The sequence below is a fragment of the Mirounga leonina genome, unplaced genomic scaffold (genome assembly GCF_011800145.1).
Source record: "Mirounga leonina isolate KUSES-001 unplaced genomic scaffold, KU_Mleo_1.0 Mir_154, whole genome shotgun sequence".
Taxonomy (NCBI): domain Eukaryota; kingdom Metazoa; phylum Chordata; class Mammalia; order Carnivora; family Phocidae; genus Mirounga; species Mirounga leonina.
The window spans coordinates 64,771,070-64,790,409 of record NW_023270389.1 but is presented as its reverse complement, the minus strand read 5'-3'; the positions used below and the strand labels follow the sequence as shown (position 1 = coordinate 64,790,409).

Genomic DNA, 19,340 nt, shown 5'->3' with positions numbered 1-19,340 from the left:
CTCTACAATGTACCCTTAACAGGACATTGGTATCTTGAATAGTTTCAAATTACAAAACAGAGAACGTTATAAAGAGCTGTGTGTTCATACACAGCAATCACATCAGGAAATTACGACCTAAAGCAAAGGTAAACTAACTTTCTTGCAACTTCCAATTCTACACCAACTGGACACCCCTGCCCAGTATGAAGAATAGTTGGTTCTTTTTTTTTTTTTAACCTCTAATCTAGTTTAACAGTGCAGCTTAATTTTTACCTGCTGGCTTGTGTTCACACCAGCTTTTAAAGACTGCTTCTTCAACTACAGCTGCATACTATTATCCCAGCTATGGAAAGACTTCGTTCAATTTTTGCCAGTTTTCATAATATTAAATGTCAAGCTTTAGCTGGGCAGGAGTTAGAGGCTTATTATCAGTCTATGTGAGACTAAACTTCAAACCAAATTCAGTTTTGCTTAAGGGAACACTGTAAAGTAACAATTCTTGATATTAACATGCCTCATATGATTCATTCAAATCATAGAGAATTACATCTTTGTCGCTGTTCTAAGAAACAAACAAATGTGAACAGCTAAAACATCTTAAAAATGCACCAAGTTTATGAAGTCTCAAACAAAACTTGAATTTTCTGTACATACTCCTGTCAAATGAAGTTATTTCTGTACACCACTCCTCTTGCAAACTGGTCTTCTATTTCCTTTCATTTGACCTAGATCGGCTACCAGACCTAGAGAAGGATCGGGAAGGCTTGTGATTTCTCTCCCGAGACAGTGATCTCTCTCTCCTCCTATCTCTAGAAAGGGACCTGCTCCGGCTGCGGGTGAAGCTTCTCCGTCTTGGAGATCTGCGGCGAGGTGGAGGACTCCTTCTCCGATAATCATCTCGAGGGCGACGACCCCAAGACGGTGGTGGGCCACGATTTCGACTTCTCTTTTCACCATTCAAGAGTTCCACTCCTACTTGGCAGCCACATAATGTTCTCCCATCTAGTTCTCCAACAGCATCGGCTGCATCTCGGGGATCTTCAAATTCAACAAAAGCAAAGCCGGACGGTTTCTGGCAACCCACACACTTCGGAGTGGTCCATAATAGCCAAAAGCTCGTTCCAATTCAGTCTTGTTACCATTGTTTCCAAGACTACCTACATAAACCTTACAGTCCAATGGACAGGAATCATGATGCATTTCGAGATCTTGGGTTGGGAAGTGGACGCTCAAATCCACACATCCTCAGATGGGTCTTCCCGCTTCCCGCTCCCCTCCCCGCCCGGCTCCCGCAGATGCTCTCGCTGACCTGGCTTCCACGAAATGGTGGATAAAATCTTTTTTAAAAAAATGAAAGAAATGCTTGATTCCTTCCCTTCATCGATTTTCAGAATAATAACACAGTGACCGATGAATACTGTTAGAATTGCTATAAATTCATGAATTTTTATTTAATATGTTTCAACACATCACAGTCAGAATTGTTTGGATGTTCAAACTCTCCCATTTTTGAACAGTAGGATTCCCTTCGAGTTACCTTCTGTATTCTTTTTTTTTCCTTCTTAATTGAGGTATAAAATAAACATATTATGGGCGCCTGGGTGGCTCAGTCGTTAAGCGTCTGCCTTCAGCTCAGGTCATGGTCCCAGGATCCTGGGATTGAGTCCCACGTTGGGCTCCCTGCCCAGTGGGGAGGCTGCTTCTCTCTCTCCCACTCCCCCAGCTTGTGTTTCCTCTCTCACTCTCTCTCTCTGTCAAACGAATAAATAAAATCTTAAAAAAAAAAAACAACAACCTTAGTTTTTATTCTTCTGCTGATAGATCTTTAGGTCGTTTCCAGTTTTACTATTATGAATAAAGCTACCCTGACCTTTCTAATACATATTTCATATGGCTCGTGTATACTGATGTCTGTGGGATATTTATCTAGCAGTGAAATTGCTGGACTAAAAGACTGGCCCGTGTTTGGCCACAGTGGATAATGCTAAGCAATTTTTACAGGCAACTGTTTCAGTTAACACTCCAGCCAGTGACTTTGGAGAGAGTTCTAGTTGCCCCTATCCTCACCAGCACCTGGTATTGTCAGCCTTTTTCATTTTTAAGCCATTGCTGCTGTTGGTATGTAGTGGTACTTCATCATGTTTTTTAATTTTTAATTTGTATTTACCTCGTAATTAATGATATAGATTGGCTTTTCACATATTTCTCGGTCATTTACACATCCTCTTTTGTGAGGTACCTATTCAAGTATATCCTCTCCTCTCACGGTTTCGTCTTCTTGGTGATGTTACTTTTGATCACTTGATTAAGGCGTCATCTGACCTATTTCCCACATATTCGAGGCTCCTTTCCTGCTTTGTCCCGGGTAAGTGATCTGTGGGGAGAGACGTGACGACTGCATGAGCGTCCGGTTCAATGTTTTGCATCCACTGATGATCTTCGCTTGGATGAATGATAGCAGTGGTTGTTGGTGGGCATCCACATGGTCTTGACAGGAGTTTGCATTTTCACTGTCTCAGTAGTATCTTTTATTGAACAGAATGGCTTAATTCGAATGAAGCTCAATTCATCACTTTTCTTCTTTTAAAGTTAGTGCTTTCTGTTTTCTGTTTAACAAATTTGGGAGTGCTGGGGCGCCTGGGTGGTTCAGTCAGTTCAGCGTCTGACTCTTGATTTCTGCTCAGGTCATGATCTCAGGGTCATGAGATCGAGCACCGCATCAGGCTCTGCCCCAGGCCTGGAGCCTGCTTGAGATTCTCTCTCCCTCTCCCTCTGCCCCGCTATCCCTCTCTCCCTCTCTAGAAAGAAAGAAAGAGAAAAAGAAATCTTTGTGAACTCCAAATCTGTATGTTCTTCTAAAATGTTATTGTTTTACCTGACACATTTTTGTCCATGATTCATCTTAAAATTTTTTTAGGGTATCAAGATTCACTTTTTGTTCTCATGCAAATATCCAGTGATCCTATCAACATTTGTTGAAATAAATAGGTATATTTTAAACTCGTAAGGGCGCCTGGCTGGTTCAGTTGGTGGAGTGTGTGACTCTTGATCTCAGGGTCATGGGTTGGAGCCCCATGTTGGGTATAGAGCCTACTTAAAAAAATAAAATAAAATGTGTGACAAACGTGACATCTGAACAAGTTGATGAACCGAGTGGGGGAAATTTGAACACTGAATATTTGATGATATTCAAGTGTTAATGTTACTTTTCTCAAGTGTGATAATAGTATTGTTGCTAAATTTTTAAAATTCTTATCTTTTAGAGATATATAGTGAATTTTTTTTACAGGTAAAATGGTATGATGTCTGGGATGGCTTCAAAATAATCCAGGATAGGATGTGAGGGCGATCTGGCTGCGACATCTGTCACCCCATTGATCGCCAGGGTTGATTCGGCTGATCTGGCTGGCTAGGCGGGTGTCCCCTTCCTCCCTCACCGCTCCATGTGCGTCCCTCCCGAAGCTGCGCGCTCGGTCGAAGAGGACGACCTTCCCCGATAGAGGAGGACCGTTCTTCGGTCAAGGGTATACGAGTAGCTGTGCTCCCCTGCTAGAACCTCCAAACAAGCTCTCTCAAAATAATCCAGGATATATATTGACATCAAAAGTGAAAACATCTTTGTACCCCAACTGTAATGGTTATTTCTTCTAATCTATTTGAATAAGTTCGTCATGAAAATTAAAGTATCCTCAAGAGAGTAAGGAAGGTTAATGTGTTACATCGCATAACACATGCTTACTTAGCAGTGTATTGACTCCAGCTGGTTGCACACCCACGTGCAGCAGTCGGGCACCCTGGTGCTGCGTGCACACGAGGGGCCCGCCTCCAAACAGGAGGTGATGCAGAGTCATCAGGGGGGCTGTGCCTGGTGGCTTGATGATGCTTCTCATCTCTGCTTTCCAGGAGTATCAGCGGACATGTGTGGAATCCAGGTTTGGTCTCATCCAAACCCAGGCTTGCCTTTGTTCCATGGGACATACATTCAGACCTCCTAACATTTGTGAATATTCCAGAAGATGGTGGGTTTTGCTGATTTTTAGGCCTTGCTTTGTGTTATTCCTTGTATCTTCAGGCTCTCTCCCTCCCCCCACACACAGGCATTCAAACACCCACACATGCATAAACTTCACTTCCAACATAGTTCTTACCAATTTTTTCTACATTTTAGGTTTTCTCTGAACCCAGTAATGTTGCTTTGTATAAGATTTTCCCTAAATTCTAGTAGGAAACCACCCACCCCCATGCACAATTATATCAAACTGGAATATTTCAAATAATAAATATTCCATAATCACAAAGACGATACAACATATCAAACTAAGTGATAAATACATAGGCCCATGGCTGGGATTCCCAAATTAATGAAGATTACTTAGTTGCCACTTTTGCTTTATGAACACAAAACATTTCATATACAAAGAAAATACCTCATGTAATTATCAAACAACCTTGTGCAACGGATACTCTGACCTCTGTTTTACGCGTGTGGAAGGCACTGTCCTTTGGCACTCGGGGTTCTGACCCTCTGTGAGAAGTGAGTCTTGATCGCTCTTCCCAGACTTTCACCAGGAACAGGACTAGCAGGGGCCGCTAGGTGGCGCTCTTCCGCTCCTCTTGCCCAAAGGTTGCAGGGTTTGATTGGCTTGTGTGTTCCCCTAACACCGCCGCCCCACCCCCCACCCCCACCCCCGCCCCGCCCAGGCATCCTCATATAACCCTTTCCACCGTTTTGGCTATAAATAGTGGCTCTCACACCGCAGGGCCGTGAGCCTAAGCCCTGTTTTAATCCTATCGCCTTCACTCAGGAGACAGTCCAAATCTGTGTTTCACTCTCTTCCTGAGATCATCCTTGCACACATAAAAATGAACGTTTTTATTTTTATTTTTTAACTCTAGCTTTATTTTTTTACGATTTTATTTATTTGAGAGAGAGAGAGTGAGAGAGAGAGAGCACAAGTGGGGAGGGTGGGGGAGGGTGGGAGAGGGAGAAGCAGGCTTCCCGCTGAGCAGGGAGCCCAATGCAGGCCTCGATCCCAGGATTCCCGGATCGTGACCTGAGCCGAAGGCAGACGCCTAACCGACTGAGCCACCCAGGCCCCAAAATGCACATTTTTACACCAGTATAAATACTTACTAAAAGTGAGTCTCATTAGCCTTTGCCATGTTTTTAAGCATGCTGCCACGTAAGGAAGAGTGACGAGATGGAGGAATACGGAGCGAGCACCGAGGGCCACAGTGGCCATTTCTGTTACACCAGCTTCTGTCATTTCATGTGCGTGTGGCAGGGGGAACACAGAGGGCCTGCCCTGCCCTCACCCCAGTGGGGGTGCGGGGTCTCCTAGCATTGGCAAACATCCTAAGAACACTTATTAATATCTAGCAATCAAGGTTAATATGAAAGAGATTTATCTTCTTGGGGCTCATCTCTGAAGTACCGACGGTAGGGGCAAGCAGGGAAGGATCTTCCAGAATGGCTGGATTGCAGGAGGCCGTGGGAGGTGAAGCAGGACGGGCAGAGGGAGACAGAGCAGAAAAGGAAGAGGGTACCTCAGGGTACCCGCCTCATGGTGGTCTGAGCACCTAAAAGGTGGAAGGTCATCAAAGACGAATAATAGAGAAATATTTGCACCATCACCCAGCCGTTGAGTGTGTCTTTGGTCCTCAGGGGGTAGGAACGAGTTCTGAACGCCTTTTCCGGGAGTAGAGGGACAGTAATAGTGAGGGGGTGACTGCCATTTTTGCTTGGCTGACACAATTCTCCCAGACCCGTTTCTTTCCAATTCTCTCTCCAGCCACACGCCTTGGAATCAAGGCAGAGAAACTGATGTTAGTGGCCAGATCTATGTGAGCCACTATCAAACACATCTACTAGTTATCTGGAGACCCAGATTGTCCAAATTAGACTGAAAACATCTGCTTGTCTATATGAAGTAAGAATAAGAATAAATGAGGAAGAGTGTCAGCCTCAAGATGGAGGCGTAGGTTGTTCATGACTTCAGTCCCCCTCACAAGAAGACCAACTAGCAAGTAAACGTGGACAAGACATCATCATTAAAAAGTCCCAGAACATAGGGGTGAGGCTGAAGCAGTCCCTGGAACACAGAGCAAGAAGGACCGCATTCAAAGAGGAAGAGGAGGGGTTCCATTTTGATCCCTTCCTTCCCCTGGCCAACACGGCGCAGTATCAAGAGGGCCCCCTGGGCCCACGTTTTCTCCAGTGGGAAAAAGAGGGCCTAAGGTGGACACCCAGCTCTCCAATGTTTTGGGACGCTTTGGAGGAAGCCCACTGGGTCTTGCTTCATGGAGATCACCATGGGAACCCATGGGCCTCAACCACTGGGGATCAGAGAGAGATGGACAAGGGGGCAGGGCTTACAGCAACCGGTGCTTAGATCTTGGAGGACCACATTCCTGCAGGCAGCAGTCCCCCAACCAGACACTAGCCAGCAGCTCTGCCCATCTGCAGAGCTAAGCTGGTGGCCCCTTCCAGCCAGGGACCTCGGTTGTAGTTCTGCCTGATTTGGATCCCCAGTCCACTGGGCTGAACCCGATACGGAGCACGTCCTACAACCCTGCTTGGGCAGGGAAGCAAATTCACCATCCCACCCAACTGCTCAGCATAGCCTCCAGTCTTGCCCCTCCTGGAAGCATGGCCACAGATGCCTGGCAGCCATGGCCCACTGGGGCAGGGAACCGAGCCAGCAGCCCTGCCCAGCTGTTGAGCGGAGCCTCTGGCCCCCCTTGACAGGAAGCGCAGACAGTCTCCAGCCCCACCCAACATGACTGTAGGATCCGGCCTGCAGAGCAGCCAGTAGGGGCGCACAGCCTGAGACCCCACCCAACCGGGAGCTGTCGCAGAGCTTGGCCCCTAGCCCTGCCCTGTGGTGGCGTCGATCGATGGCACTGCCACACCTGGGACTTTGCCCAACCAGAGGAGGCTGCAGAGCCTGGTGGGGGCTCCACATGGCCCCAGAGCCCAGCGGGCAGCCCTGCCCAGCCGGGGAGCCCACCCCAGGGCCCCGCTCGAACCCGGAGCCTAGCAGCAGCTCCAGAGCAAGCCCCGCCTGCCTGTGAATGCTACCAGCTGACCCCTACAGTGCGCCCAGCTGAGTCCACTGGCGGAGCTCTTTCCCTGCTGAGACGCACCTGTAAAGCCTGGAAGAGGAGATTATGCGCTCAAAGACACAGAGAGCAATGCAAGGACGCGGGGATCACGAAGACTCAGGTAAATAGGACACCACCATAGAAAACAAACGAAGCTCCATTAACTGACCCTAAAGAAATGGAGATCAGGAGCGCCTGGGTGGCTCAGTTGGTTAAGCGACTGCCTTCGGCTCAGGTCATGATCCTGGAGTCTCTGGATCAAGTCCCGCATCGGGCTCCCTGCTCGGCGGGGAGTCTGCTTCTCCCTCTGACCCTCCTCTCTCTCATGCTCTCTGTCTCTCATTCTCTCTCTCTCAAATAAATAAAATCTTTAAAAAAAAAAAGAAAGAAATGGAGATCAGGGCGCCTGGGGGGGGCTCAGTCAGTTGGGCGTCTGCCTTCAGCTCAGGTCATGATCCCAGAGTCCTGGGATCAAGCCCCGCATCGGGCTCCCTGCTCAGAGGGGAGCCTGCTTCTCCCTCTCCCTCTGCCCCGCCCACTGCCTGTGCACTCTCTCTCTCTCAAATAAATAAATAAAATCTTAAAAAAAAAAGAATTTAATAGAGAGGCTGGCCTGGGGGCTGGATCAGAAAGGGCCTTTTCCCCTGTAACTTCTGGGCTGCTCAGTGTTCTTGGGAACAAGGTGGCTTATTTCTGCTTGGCCACGTCCTCACCTCTGACTCCAGGGCCAGGCTCTGCGGTCCTTGAGCCCTCCCAGCCCCCAGCCTGGGCCTGCCTCCTCCTCTCTCATTCCTGGAGGAAGCAGAGCAGGGGAGGCGGGACAGGTCCCCTAGCCAGCGCACCATTGCTGTAGATGGGTCTGGGTCCACCTGTACTCATCTTGGTCATCTCAGTCTCATGCTATCAGCTAAAGAAAACGGTTCCAGAGCATGTCATCTGTTTCTCTAACAATTTCTTGGTGTGTAGTTGCCATTTGGAATTTTCACAGGATTCTCCACATTCCCGGTGGGCGTAGGAAAATCTTTTTTGTTCACTCGTCAGCGTTATTTTCCTCCTGGGAGGCTGGGCCCCTCCATAAAATAGGTGGGAAAAATAGACAAGATGCTGGGGCCCCAGGAGAGGTTTGCAAAGCCGCGAGCACTGCTCCCTTAGTGGGGGCCCAACCCCCCTGCCCTCGCGCTCCCCAGTGGTTCTGGCTGGTGCCCCTGAGCTCAAACTGCCTAAGTTCCTCTTGGAACCCAGGAGGGGGCGCTCCTGAGCACCAAAGCCGGAGCGAGGCACCCACCCCCTCCAAGTACCCAGCACATCCCCACCTGGCTGGCTGTTAGTGCTTTGGAGTAGTCATTGATTTTTCCACCTCTTCAAGTAGACATTTGCTGAGTGCTACCAGGAGTCAAGGAATGGAAACTGATGATAATTAACAGCAGTGCACTACCTGACCATTTACAAGCGCTTTCCCTGCGGAGACACACCTGTAAAGCCTGGAAGGGGAGACTATTTACTCAAAAACACCAGTAGCTACCAGGCCCACAGGTGGCGCTGGGGTCAGGGAAGACCAGATCTTGAGGGATGAGTAGGGTTTTTTCTTTTTGTTGTTGTTTGTTTGTTTTTTAGATTTTATTGATTTATTGAGAGAATGAGAGAGAGGAAGCATGAGCAGGGGGAGGGGGAGAGAGAATCTCAAGCAGAGAAGGAAGCCCCACTTGGGGCTCGATCTGCACTGTCAGGAAGCCCCACTTGGGGCTCGATCTCACAACCCCGAGATCATGACCTGAGCTGAAACCAAGACCGGGGAGCTTAACCCACTGCACCACCCAGGCGCCCCGAGGGATGAGTAGGTTTTATAGGCAGTGGGACTAGAGGGGGCTTGTGGGTGAGGGCAAGCCTGGGCACAGGGTGGGACTGAGAGTGAGGACAGGGGCCTGGAATGAGCTTCTCTGGGCCTCAGTGTTATCTTCTCAGGAGGCCCAGTGGGCACCTCACCAAATGAGGGGCATGAGCCGAGAAGCCCGATCCTTCAGATGTGTCACTCACGTTTGCCCTTCTCTGCTCTAACAGAAGCGCCTGAGACCATGAGGTACAGGGACCTGCATGCAAATCCCAGCCTGGCCACCTACTATTTAGGTGACCTTGGACAAGTGACTTGACTTCTCTGACCGCCAGCTTCCTCTTCCAGAGGATGGGGTTGCTTTTATCAGGGAGGAGGTTTCCTGTGGGGCATAAGAGCCAGGAGGCCTGGGTTGAAGTCTGGCTCAGCCACTTACTGACTGTGTGTCCTGGGGCAGTTTCTTCACCTCTAAAATGGGGACCTGGGGTGCCTGGGTGGCTCAGTTGGTTAAGCGACTGTCTTCGGCTTGGGTTGTGGTCCCAGGGTCCTAGGATCGAGTCCCGCATCGGGCTCCCGGCTCGGCGGGGAGCCTGCCTCTCCCTCTGACCCTCTCCCCTCTCACACGGTTTCTCTCTCTCTCTCAAATAAATAATAAATAAATAAATAAATAAATAAAATGGGGACCTAAGATCTACCTCATAGGATGAATGAAACTTGAATAAGGTGATGCTTTTAATCCAGGGCCTAGAACAGAGTGGGCGCTCAGATAGCTGCACTTTTGCCAGAAATACAGTTTGGCCTTATATTGCTCACAAATGTTCTGTTTGCTGGCCTTGTCTCCACAACAAGATCTTAACTCCGTAAGGTCATAGAGTATGTTGCCGAGCACCGTGCAAACCGTAAGCACAGAATAAACAAATCTCCGTGCCCCGGACCAACGCCAGGATACACAGACGTTGGCCCTTTCATTGATCCAGCCAATGTTCCCGGAGCTACTGTGGTGGGGCTTATAAATTCTGGAATTTTCCCTTTTGAGGACTTAAACTCTCCATAACCATGTTCTGTCACATGAGATGCTCCCAGGATCCCAGAGGCATTGTGTGGCGCTGCTAGTTCTAACTAACCAACCTTTATTGAACATCTAATGAGCACCAGACGATATGCTTTCTACACATCAGCTCATTTAATCCTAGTAGCAACTTTATGGGGCGATTTATTATTATTCCCATTTGCAGAGAAGGGACCTGAGGCAGGGTAAGGTAAGGAACAAGCTGAGGTCTACATGGCTAGCCAGTCAGTAGGACACCTGGGGTGTAAGTCCAGGTCTTTCCAATGATGGAGCTCGTGCCCGTGGCTACTGTGCCAAATGCCTCCCGGGGAATCTTGACATACAGGCCAGCACCGCACAGAGCATCTGGCACATGATGGCTACTCAGTAAAAGTTGGCTCTCTTCCTTCAGTCAAGAAGTGTATATATTGGGGCGCCTGGGTGGCTCAGTCGTTAAGCGTCTGCCTTCAGCTCCGGTCATGATGCCGGGGTCCTGGGATCGAGCCCCACATCGGGCTCCCTGCTTGGCGGAGAGCCTGCTTCTCACTCTCCCTCTGCTACTCCCCCAGCTTGTGCTCTCTCTCTTCTTCTGTGACAAATAAATAAATACAATCTTTTAAAAAAAGAAGTGTAGATATTGACTCTAGGTTGAAACAATTCCAGCGATGAATAGGCTAGGTATAAAACCTTATCTCCGGCCTCAGTTGAACCACTCTCAGTCACAACTTGTAATGTGCTGCAGATACTTGGGGATTTTCCAGCTGGGGCTGGAAAGGGGACAGGATGTGAGAAGGGGCCACTGCAGCTCCTCATCTAAGCACAGGGTGCCTCGTGCAATGATGTCAGCATCAGATACAACTTTCCCAGGGAGGTCCGCTTCCCAGGGGAGCACAGAGGAAGGCAAGCAGAAGGCAGGAGGGCCACACAAGGATCTGGGAGCTGAACTTGGTGTTCCTGAGAGATAGATACCTCTGTGTCCTCTGTCCCAACCCTGAAACCCACAGCCTCTGCCCCAGATGCTGGTCTTTGGAATCTCTTCTTTGGGGCAAAAAGAAAGTGAGCCTGCCACGGAGCTTAGTTACCACACAGATGCACGGAGCTATTTTGAGCCAACTGTGCCCAAAAATCATTCTAGTGCAACTTGTATAACTGGAACGAGGTCACCAAGTAATCTCGCCAGGGTCGGAAGTCGTGCCTCTGGGAGGGAGGACGAAGATGGTGAGAGGCAGCCCTCCCTTTGCCTCTTGTTAATCCATCCACATTACTGGGGAAAGCTGAAGACATAAGACAGGCAGGAGGTAAGGGGACTGAACATTCTCTGTTAAAATTGGTGATAATCTGACCACAAAATAAAGGCAAAAGCACCTCGTCCTCTGGGTTTTGTTTTGGTATTGTAGCCACCGAGGGTCGTCATGGAAACCAGCAGAGGTGTCAAATCCTAGTACTCACAGTTTGGAAAAGAGAGTCTGAAGTTCCTCTGATGGGAGCTTTTTAAAAATAGAAACTGTCTTAGGGGCGCCTGGGTGGCTCAGTCGTTAAAAATAGAAACTGTCTTGGGCCTGGATGAACAGGCCTCAAAGTTCTCCCTCTGCCTAGTTTGAAAGGTTGTTTCTGTGTCTCTTTTCTGGTTACAGACTCTAATAATGCAGCAAGACCTGGTTCCGGTGAGGCCTATAGAATGTTCCATTAAGACCTAAGTGGACCTATGCTGAGTAAGAAAGTGGGGAGAGTCAAGGCTCATTCGCTTGCATAGGGGGAAGCCTTAAGCTGAATTAAACATTACTCAGAGACCCAAAGATGGCGTTAGGAGCATCTCTCTGTTTTGTCACCTGTCATCGTGGGGTCCATGTGTGGATAGCCTTCATTCAAGGCCCCTCCCAGGCAAGGATGTCATTTCCTCACATTCTGCCCATTTCAGTTCAAGGGAGAGACACTGGCTTTGGGATGAACACACCTCACAGTTGGGTTTGACTGGTTCGGGCTGGGACCACCTGCACCTTGGGCCAGTTGTCATGAGGGAAGTGTGTGAGGCAGGACCACACATCATGGAGTCTGGGACGAGGAAAAGGAGCAGCCCCACAAAACCACGGAAGTGGGGTAGGGAAGGGCTACTCCCTGCCTGAGGCCCATCAGCTTCTCTGTCAAAATTGTTCTCAGGTGTTGTAAAGGATCTGAAAAACTAATTCTGGGGGCACATGGGTGACTCAGTTGGTTAAGCCTCTGCCTTCGGCTCCGGTCATGATCCTGGGGTTCTGGGATCAAGTCCCACCTCAGGCTCCCTGCTCAGCGCAGAACCTGCTTCTCCCTCTGCCTCTCCCCCTGCTCATGCTCTCTCTCTCTGTGTCTCTCTCAAATAAATAAATAAATAAAAATCTTAAAAAAATTCTGTGTAGGATGTGTGTACAGATGATAACTAAATATGTTGTTTCCTCTAGGGGAGCACACCTCTATCAGTCTGGGCCCAATCGGAGAGAAGGGGACATTTAATATAAAGTTTCTAACTACAACAGGGGATCGCAGATGTAAGAACCTGCCGCTGCTACCACAGGGCTGAGATCTCCCACCCAGACTGCGATCCACACTCACGGAACAGTAGGGACATTACGGTGGTGCCATGCAGTGGAAGTTTGTGTCAGTGTGTCCTCTGGGGCGTGGAGGAAAGCTGTTCACAGGGAATTGTCGGGAGCACTAGAGGCTCTCTGCTATAAAACTGCAAGGTGTGGGGGATACCCAGTACAGGGCAGGGGAGATGCTGGGTGCTGGGGGCGCTGTGAGTGTGCTAGGAGCCTGGCACTAGAGGATCCCCACACACTCAGGAACCTGCAGAGTGCTCACAGGGGAGCCAGGAAACAAATAAACCCATTTTCCGGGGCACCTGCGTGGCTCAGTTGGTTAAGCGACTGCCTTCGGCTCGGGTCATGATCCTGGAGTCCCGGGATCGAGTCCCAATTCGGGCTCCCTGCTCAGCGGGGGGGTCTGCTTCTCCCTCTGTCCCTCTTCCCTCTCATGCTCTCTGTCTCTCATTCTCTCTCTCAAATAAATAAATAAAATCTTTAAAAAAAAAAAAAAAACCATTTTCCTTCTGTGGTGTCTCTCTGGAGCCCTCTACTGGTAAACTTCAGGGCCAGCTCTGCAAGAAAAAGTACTTAAAGGCCCAGATCCATTTTCACTCTGAAATCCAAAAGGGTGAATAATTTGGAGCTGCATCAGTAAATCAATAAACCGCACAATACCTAAGATAAAGATGCTCCACTGCGGAAATGGTTATTTTGATTTTGATTTCGATTTAGAAGCCATAAAGCCACCAATAGCTATTTAGCACCTTTTATGTGCTATGCTTAGATTAGAATTAAATGGGAATAAGGTGTTTAGGTGAGTTTTGAGCAGTGGTGTGACATGGGGAATGTAGTTCTACCACATGAAGACTGCTCTTGATATTTAAAATCACTGTGGAGGAAAGTTTGCTTGTTCCCCAGTAATTAATTTTAAAAAATGAAATTTAAAATTATTTCATTGCACCATGTTACATCTACTGGCAAAAATAAATAGGATGATGGAATCTGGTGCTCCCCAGGTATCGATACAGACACACACAAATACTGCTGGCCCCTTCGGTTCATTGACGAGGTCCCGATTTCTGGAGGAATATATTTAAGAGCCTTAAAAGAATCCCATCCCTTTATTCAGTAATCCAACACCTCCAAATATAAAATATTCCTAAGGAAATGATTCAAAATAAAGATTTATCTGTATGATAATATTTATGGTGGTATTAATTATTATAACTAATAATTATATAATATCTTACAGATTTAAATTATTCCAGTTATAATGGTTATAATGATATATAATAATTAATAGTATATATAATAAAATAATATGATTAATAATTCTAATACATTAAAAAGTAGAAAGGTTAGGTGTCCAGTGAGTAGAAAACAGTCAGGTAATGAAGGTATATTGGCATGATAGACTATTCCCTCCCCAACTTAAATGTGACAACTATATGGAAATACAGAAATATGAGGATAAAATTAGGCAAAATGAAGAATATAAAGCAGAAAGATGTTTACATTTCATGATTATTGCTATGGGGGAAATTTTATACATAAGACTAAATGAATATACTAAAAACCACTGAATTTTATACTTTATTTTTAGAGCGTGGGGGAGAGGCAGAGGGAGAGAGAGAGACTCTCAAGCAGACTCCTGGCTGAGCCCAGAGCCCCACAAAGGGCTTGAACTCATGACCCTGAGATCATGACCTGAGCTGAAATCAAGAGTCTTAACCAACTGAGCTACCCAGGTGCCCCTGAGTTGTATACTTTAAATGATTAATGATAAGTGAATTTTCTCTTGATTAAAACAACGCTAAATGAGGCCATGGAGAACATGTAGGACATTTCTGTGGTAAGGTAAAGAGATCTTTGTGCTTATGTTTTTCTCCAAAGTTGTTCAAATGTGAAATTTTAAGTAAAAAAGTTTGCTCCATCAGTCTCTGCTCTTCGTATTGTAGGAGGTCAAAGACACCCTCATCACCACGACGCTCTCAGGTGGTCACTCTGAGCTGGGGCGGGGCGGGGGGGGGGGGGTCTTCCCCCATGGAGTGAGGAGCCAGGCTGCAAACTCAGAGCCCAGATCCAGGCTGATAAGTGCTGCCTGAGCCTGAGTTAGGCGCCCGGATGGGCAGTGGCCCTTGAGACCTGCAAGGGATCATCTCACCGCCCGGCCTGTCCGCCAGGTGCAGCGAGGAGCAGGAACTCACACCTGTGCGGGGCTGTCAGCTTCCACCCCGCACAGCAACCGACCCCGGGGCACCCCCATCCGTGTGCACGGCAGGCAGGGACGCCCACACAGACTTGCTCCGGACACAGGACACGCTGGGCTGCATTGTACTGTCCCCAGAAGAGCCCCCATCAGCACTTGGCTTCCCCGCCACTGCGGGCTTCAGGAGAGGCGAGAGAGTGAACAGGCAGAGCTCTGAATCCCAGGAGAAAAGCTATTCCACACAGTCAGTATTTACAGACAACGTGCTCGCTCGGATTTCGGGGCCCCAGGCAATGGTGAGCTCTGGGGAGGCCCCGGAAGGGAGGTTGCGCCCGCGCAAACCAACTGCCCTAGCCACGGGGTTCCCACCTCCCTCGAAACACTCACTTCCTCTCTGCCAGACCCTTGGACCCACTGTGGCGCAGCCGGCCGTCCCAGTGTGGCTGGGACAATCCCTGCTCACAGCTACTGTCCTATGATAATTACGCCAGCTCCTAATTGTCCTGGTTTGTGTGATAGGTGATGGGTCATCCTACCCATTCTTCGTATCTGCGTTTCACATTAAGCCTGCCCTCTACTGGTTAGGGAGACTCATTACACATATCTCAGCCACCGCTGGCCCCGGAGGCGGGGTGTGCCCTCTGCGGACCCCAAGCGTGGAAGGGTAACATCTGAGGTTGCCCCCAGGGGTGGGAGGGACAAGAGGGAACAGAGGACGTGCTGCCTTGAGAAATGGAGCTGGTGTCTACTTCCTAGGAAAAGAGATGAAAACCTTGTAAGTCTGTGACTGGGACAGTTCATCTGCCCAGAGTGGGGCAGGATGACTAAATAAACATCCCCTGGAGAAGCACAGAGCGGGTTACAAGGGGGAAACAGCCAGATTTCCAGACCCCCAAGAAGCTTCTAATTTAGCTGAGACAAAAGATAAACAACAGTGCAAGACAGTGTGTACCAGGTCCAGCAGGCACGTGTTTACTGAATTGTTATTTTCTTTCTTTCTTTCTTTCTTTCTTTCTTTCTTTCTTTCTTTCTTTCTTTCTTTCTTTCTTTCTTTCTTTCTTCTTTCTTTCTTCTTTCTTTCTTTCTTTCTTTCTTCTTTCTTTCTTCTTTCTTCTTTCTTCTTTTTCTTCTTTTTCTTCTTTCTTTCTTCTTTCTTTCGAGAGAGAGAGCGTGAGAACAGGGGGAGGGTAAGAGGGAGAGGGAAAGGAGAGAGGGAATCTTAAGCAGACTCCACGCTGAGCACAGAGCCCAACCTGGGGCTCAATCTCACAACGCTGAGATCATGACCTGAGCCAAAATCAAGAGTCAGACGCTTAACTGAGTGAGCCACCCTGGGGGTCCCTGAATTGTTTACTCATTCAACCAACACGAATGGAAATATCCCAGGCTAGGTGCTGGAGATAATCCAGTCTAGTGTAATATACCCTCCAGATGGTAGGTACCATGTACCAGAGTTGTGGTGGGCTCGCTGGGTCTCATTCCAAAATTGCCTGGCAAAGCTCTCCCAAAACCCACTTTATTGACTTTCGCATCACAGTAAATAGCATTCAGCCCAACTTTCTGCCCCAGGAGTTGGAGACGAATGACCACTGGCTGGTTTGCCCTGGACAAGGAGGCTCCAGGAGATGTGGTGTGGGAGGGAGAAGAGATAGAGCAGGAACTCGGAATTCCTGTCCACACCAGTGCTGGGTACATAGTAATAATATTTGAGTAAATGTGTAAAGGAAAGGATGTCCTTTGAATGAATGAAATGAATGAATGAATGAATGAATGAATGAATGAATGAATGAATGAATGAATACGAAGAAATGAGGGGACCAGGAAGGAAGGTCTGGTCTAGCTGCTAAGACGTTCTGAGGTCTTCTCCTGGGCGTTGGCTCCTCCCAGAGAGGAAGGGCAGCCCCGCCCATAGGGCGGTGCTGCAAAGTGGTGGCCGCCGCAGTCCAGGGAACAGAGCCACGTTTTTGTTCGAACTCTGAACTCTGGATGGGGCGGCGGTCACCATCTCTGTGCTGAGCTGGATGCGTGGGGCCCTCCCTTTGAGATGCCCAGCTTCAGGGGAATGCAGAGCTTAATGAGAAATGGCACCTCATGAGTAAAAAGATGGACTCCAAGTGGTTGAGATAGAAATGACAATGAGTCTTTGTCCCCATTAAAATGCCCATTAATGAGTCCCTGAGCTGACCAGTGAGTGGAGACGATTTGAAGACCAAGGGTGCTTCCTGGAGAAATGGCCTTTCTCCAAGGGGTACACTGAGATCACAAATTTACACAGCTAGGATTTGGAAGGATTTGAGGGGTTTGCGAGATTCTTGGCGGTCCTCTGAGCCGTCCCCACCTACTTCTCTTCCCTACCACCCACCCAATGGAGGAGATCTAGAGCACCCCAAATGGTCCCAGTCGTGTTCCCGCCTTTCCTCTCCATCCTCTTGTCAAAGTTGATGCCTCTGCCTGGACCCTTGTCCCTTCCTCTCCCTCCTCCCCCCACCCCCTTCACCCCCAAGCCCTGCACCCCATACACCTTCTCTCACCCCCACACTTCTTTGGACCCTGCTACTCCCTCCAGTTACTTCCTCTTTCTTGTCAATCCCCAACTTTATTTTTTACTATTTAAAAAGTATTACTTGTTGGGGCGCCTGGGTGGCTCAGTCATTAAGTGTCTGCCTTCAGCTCAGGTCATGATCCCAGGGTCCTGGGATCGAGCCCCGCATCGGGCTCCTTGCTCCGCGGGAAGCCTGCTTCTCCCTCTCCCACTCCCCCTGTTTGTGTTCCCTCTCTCGCTGTCTCTCTCTCTGTCAAATAAATAAAATCTTAAAAAAAAAAGTATTACCTGTTTGCTGGAAAAATTTGGAAAAAACAGAAAGGTATCAAAAGGAAACAAATTACCTATTCCACTACCATAAGACAACCAGTTTTAAAATTATTAACAGTTGTTTTAATGCCTAAACTCCTGTGTGTATACAATATATATCTTCATAAAATTGGTGGCACATTGCATTTACTATTTTATAATATAATTTTCCATTTAGTATATCATGGACATTTTGTCATAAAATGCTTCCAAAATGTATATTTTATTTTATTTTTTAAAGATATTTATTTATTTATTTGAGAGAGAGAGAAAGAGCAGGGGGAGGAGCAGAGGGAGAGAGACAAGCAGACTCCCTGCTGAGCGCGGAGCCCAAAATGGGGCTCAATCCCACAACCCCGAGATCAGGATCCTGAGATCAGGACCCTAGCTGAAACCAAGAGTCGGATACTCAAACGACTGAGCCACCCAGGCGCCCCACCAAAATGTATATTTTAATGACTGCAGAGTATTATCTCAAAATTATTTCAACCAATCATTACTAGATATTTAATGTTTCCTATTTTCCACTATCATAAACATATAAATCTTTCTTTATAGGAATAAATTCCTAGAAATAGAATTACTAGGTTAGGGCTATATGAAATTTTTAAAGCTTGTGATTGTTTATCAAATTATTAGCCAGAGGATTTGCATACATTTATCTTCTCCCAGTTGTGCGTGCATTTGCCTTCTCTGAGCAACCCCTCAGGACTCCCAGCCCAAAGTGGATATTATTGTTTTTAAAAACACCTCTAATCTAATTGTATCCCCATATTCTCACCATCTATTGTTTTCTTTAGCTCTTATAATAGGACTTCTGATTTCACAGCTTCCCTGATCCAGAACTCTTTCTTCACTCCTGATTCTCCTTGTCTTCTGATTGGCTTTGTTTTGTTGACCCAGGCGTCTCTCCAGCTGGGTGCCTGAAGCCAAACATCCTGCTGGGCGCCCCCACAGCCCTCTAGCGGGCTCCTCACTATCAACCTCCCCCAGTGAGTTGGAGCTTCTAGACTCCTGGGGAAGATTTTAATACACCCCACATTAGGATGGATAAATGAATGACAAATCTGCATCCTCTGTTCTCTCTGGCTTTTCCTACACCCTCATCCTCAGCATCCCTGCTCTGACTACAGATGCACCCTGTCCCCATTCCCCACCCATACCAGCACTCCCCTTCTCTGTGCCACTTGGGGGCTCACATCTCTGGGGCTGATTCCCAAGCCCACATGCCTAGCCAGAGATTCAAACCTGAGATCTGGACCATTTCCATGTCTGCTGAGCATCTCCTACTGGGTGCCTGCCCACCTCATCAATTCTGTCAACAACTCTGATGTCAAATTCAAGGTTCCTCTATTCCTATTCCTATTCCTCCATTTCTTATGTCCCTACTTCTGTTTGTGGTTCAAGTGGCCATGACATATTTGACTCCGTTTCCCCTCTTGCTTCTTACCACCAGTCATCCGCCAAGCCCCATAGGAGGACATCTTCCTGGTGGGTTTCTTCATGGGCAGCCCTCCTGCCAGCCTCACAGTCATCGCCATAAGTCCTCATTGCTCTCCTCCAGACAATTTCATCGGCTTCCTTCCTATGGGTCTCCTTCCCCTAACCTCTCCCTGCTCCGATTCAGCTTCCCTCCCAGTGGTTCCTGAAGGCTGTCCGCTGAGCCATCCCCTTGAAGCACTTCTTTAAAATATATATATATTTATTTGAGAGAGAGGGTGTGCAGGAGTCGGGGGGGGAGGGGAGGCAGAGGGAGAGGG

General features: G+C 48.0%; 1 pseudogene; it reads right to left on the bottom strand.

The window, feature by feature from the left end:
- Positions 1 to 633: 633 nt before the first annotated feature.
- Positions 634 to 1,214, bottom strand: LOC118013739 (annotated as a pseudogene).
- Positions 1,215 to 19,340: the final 18,126 nt, after the last annotated feature.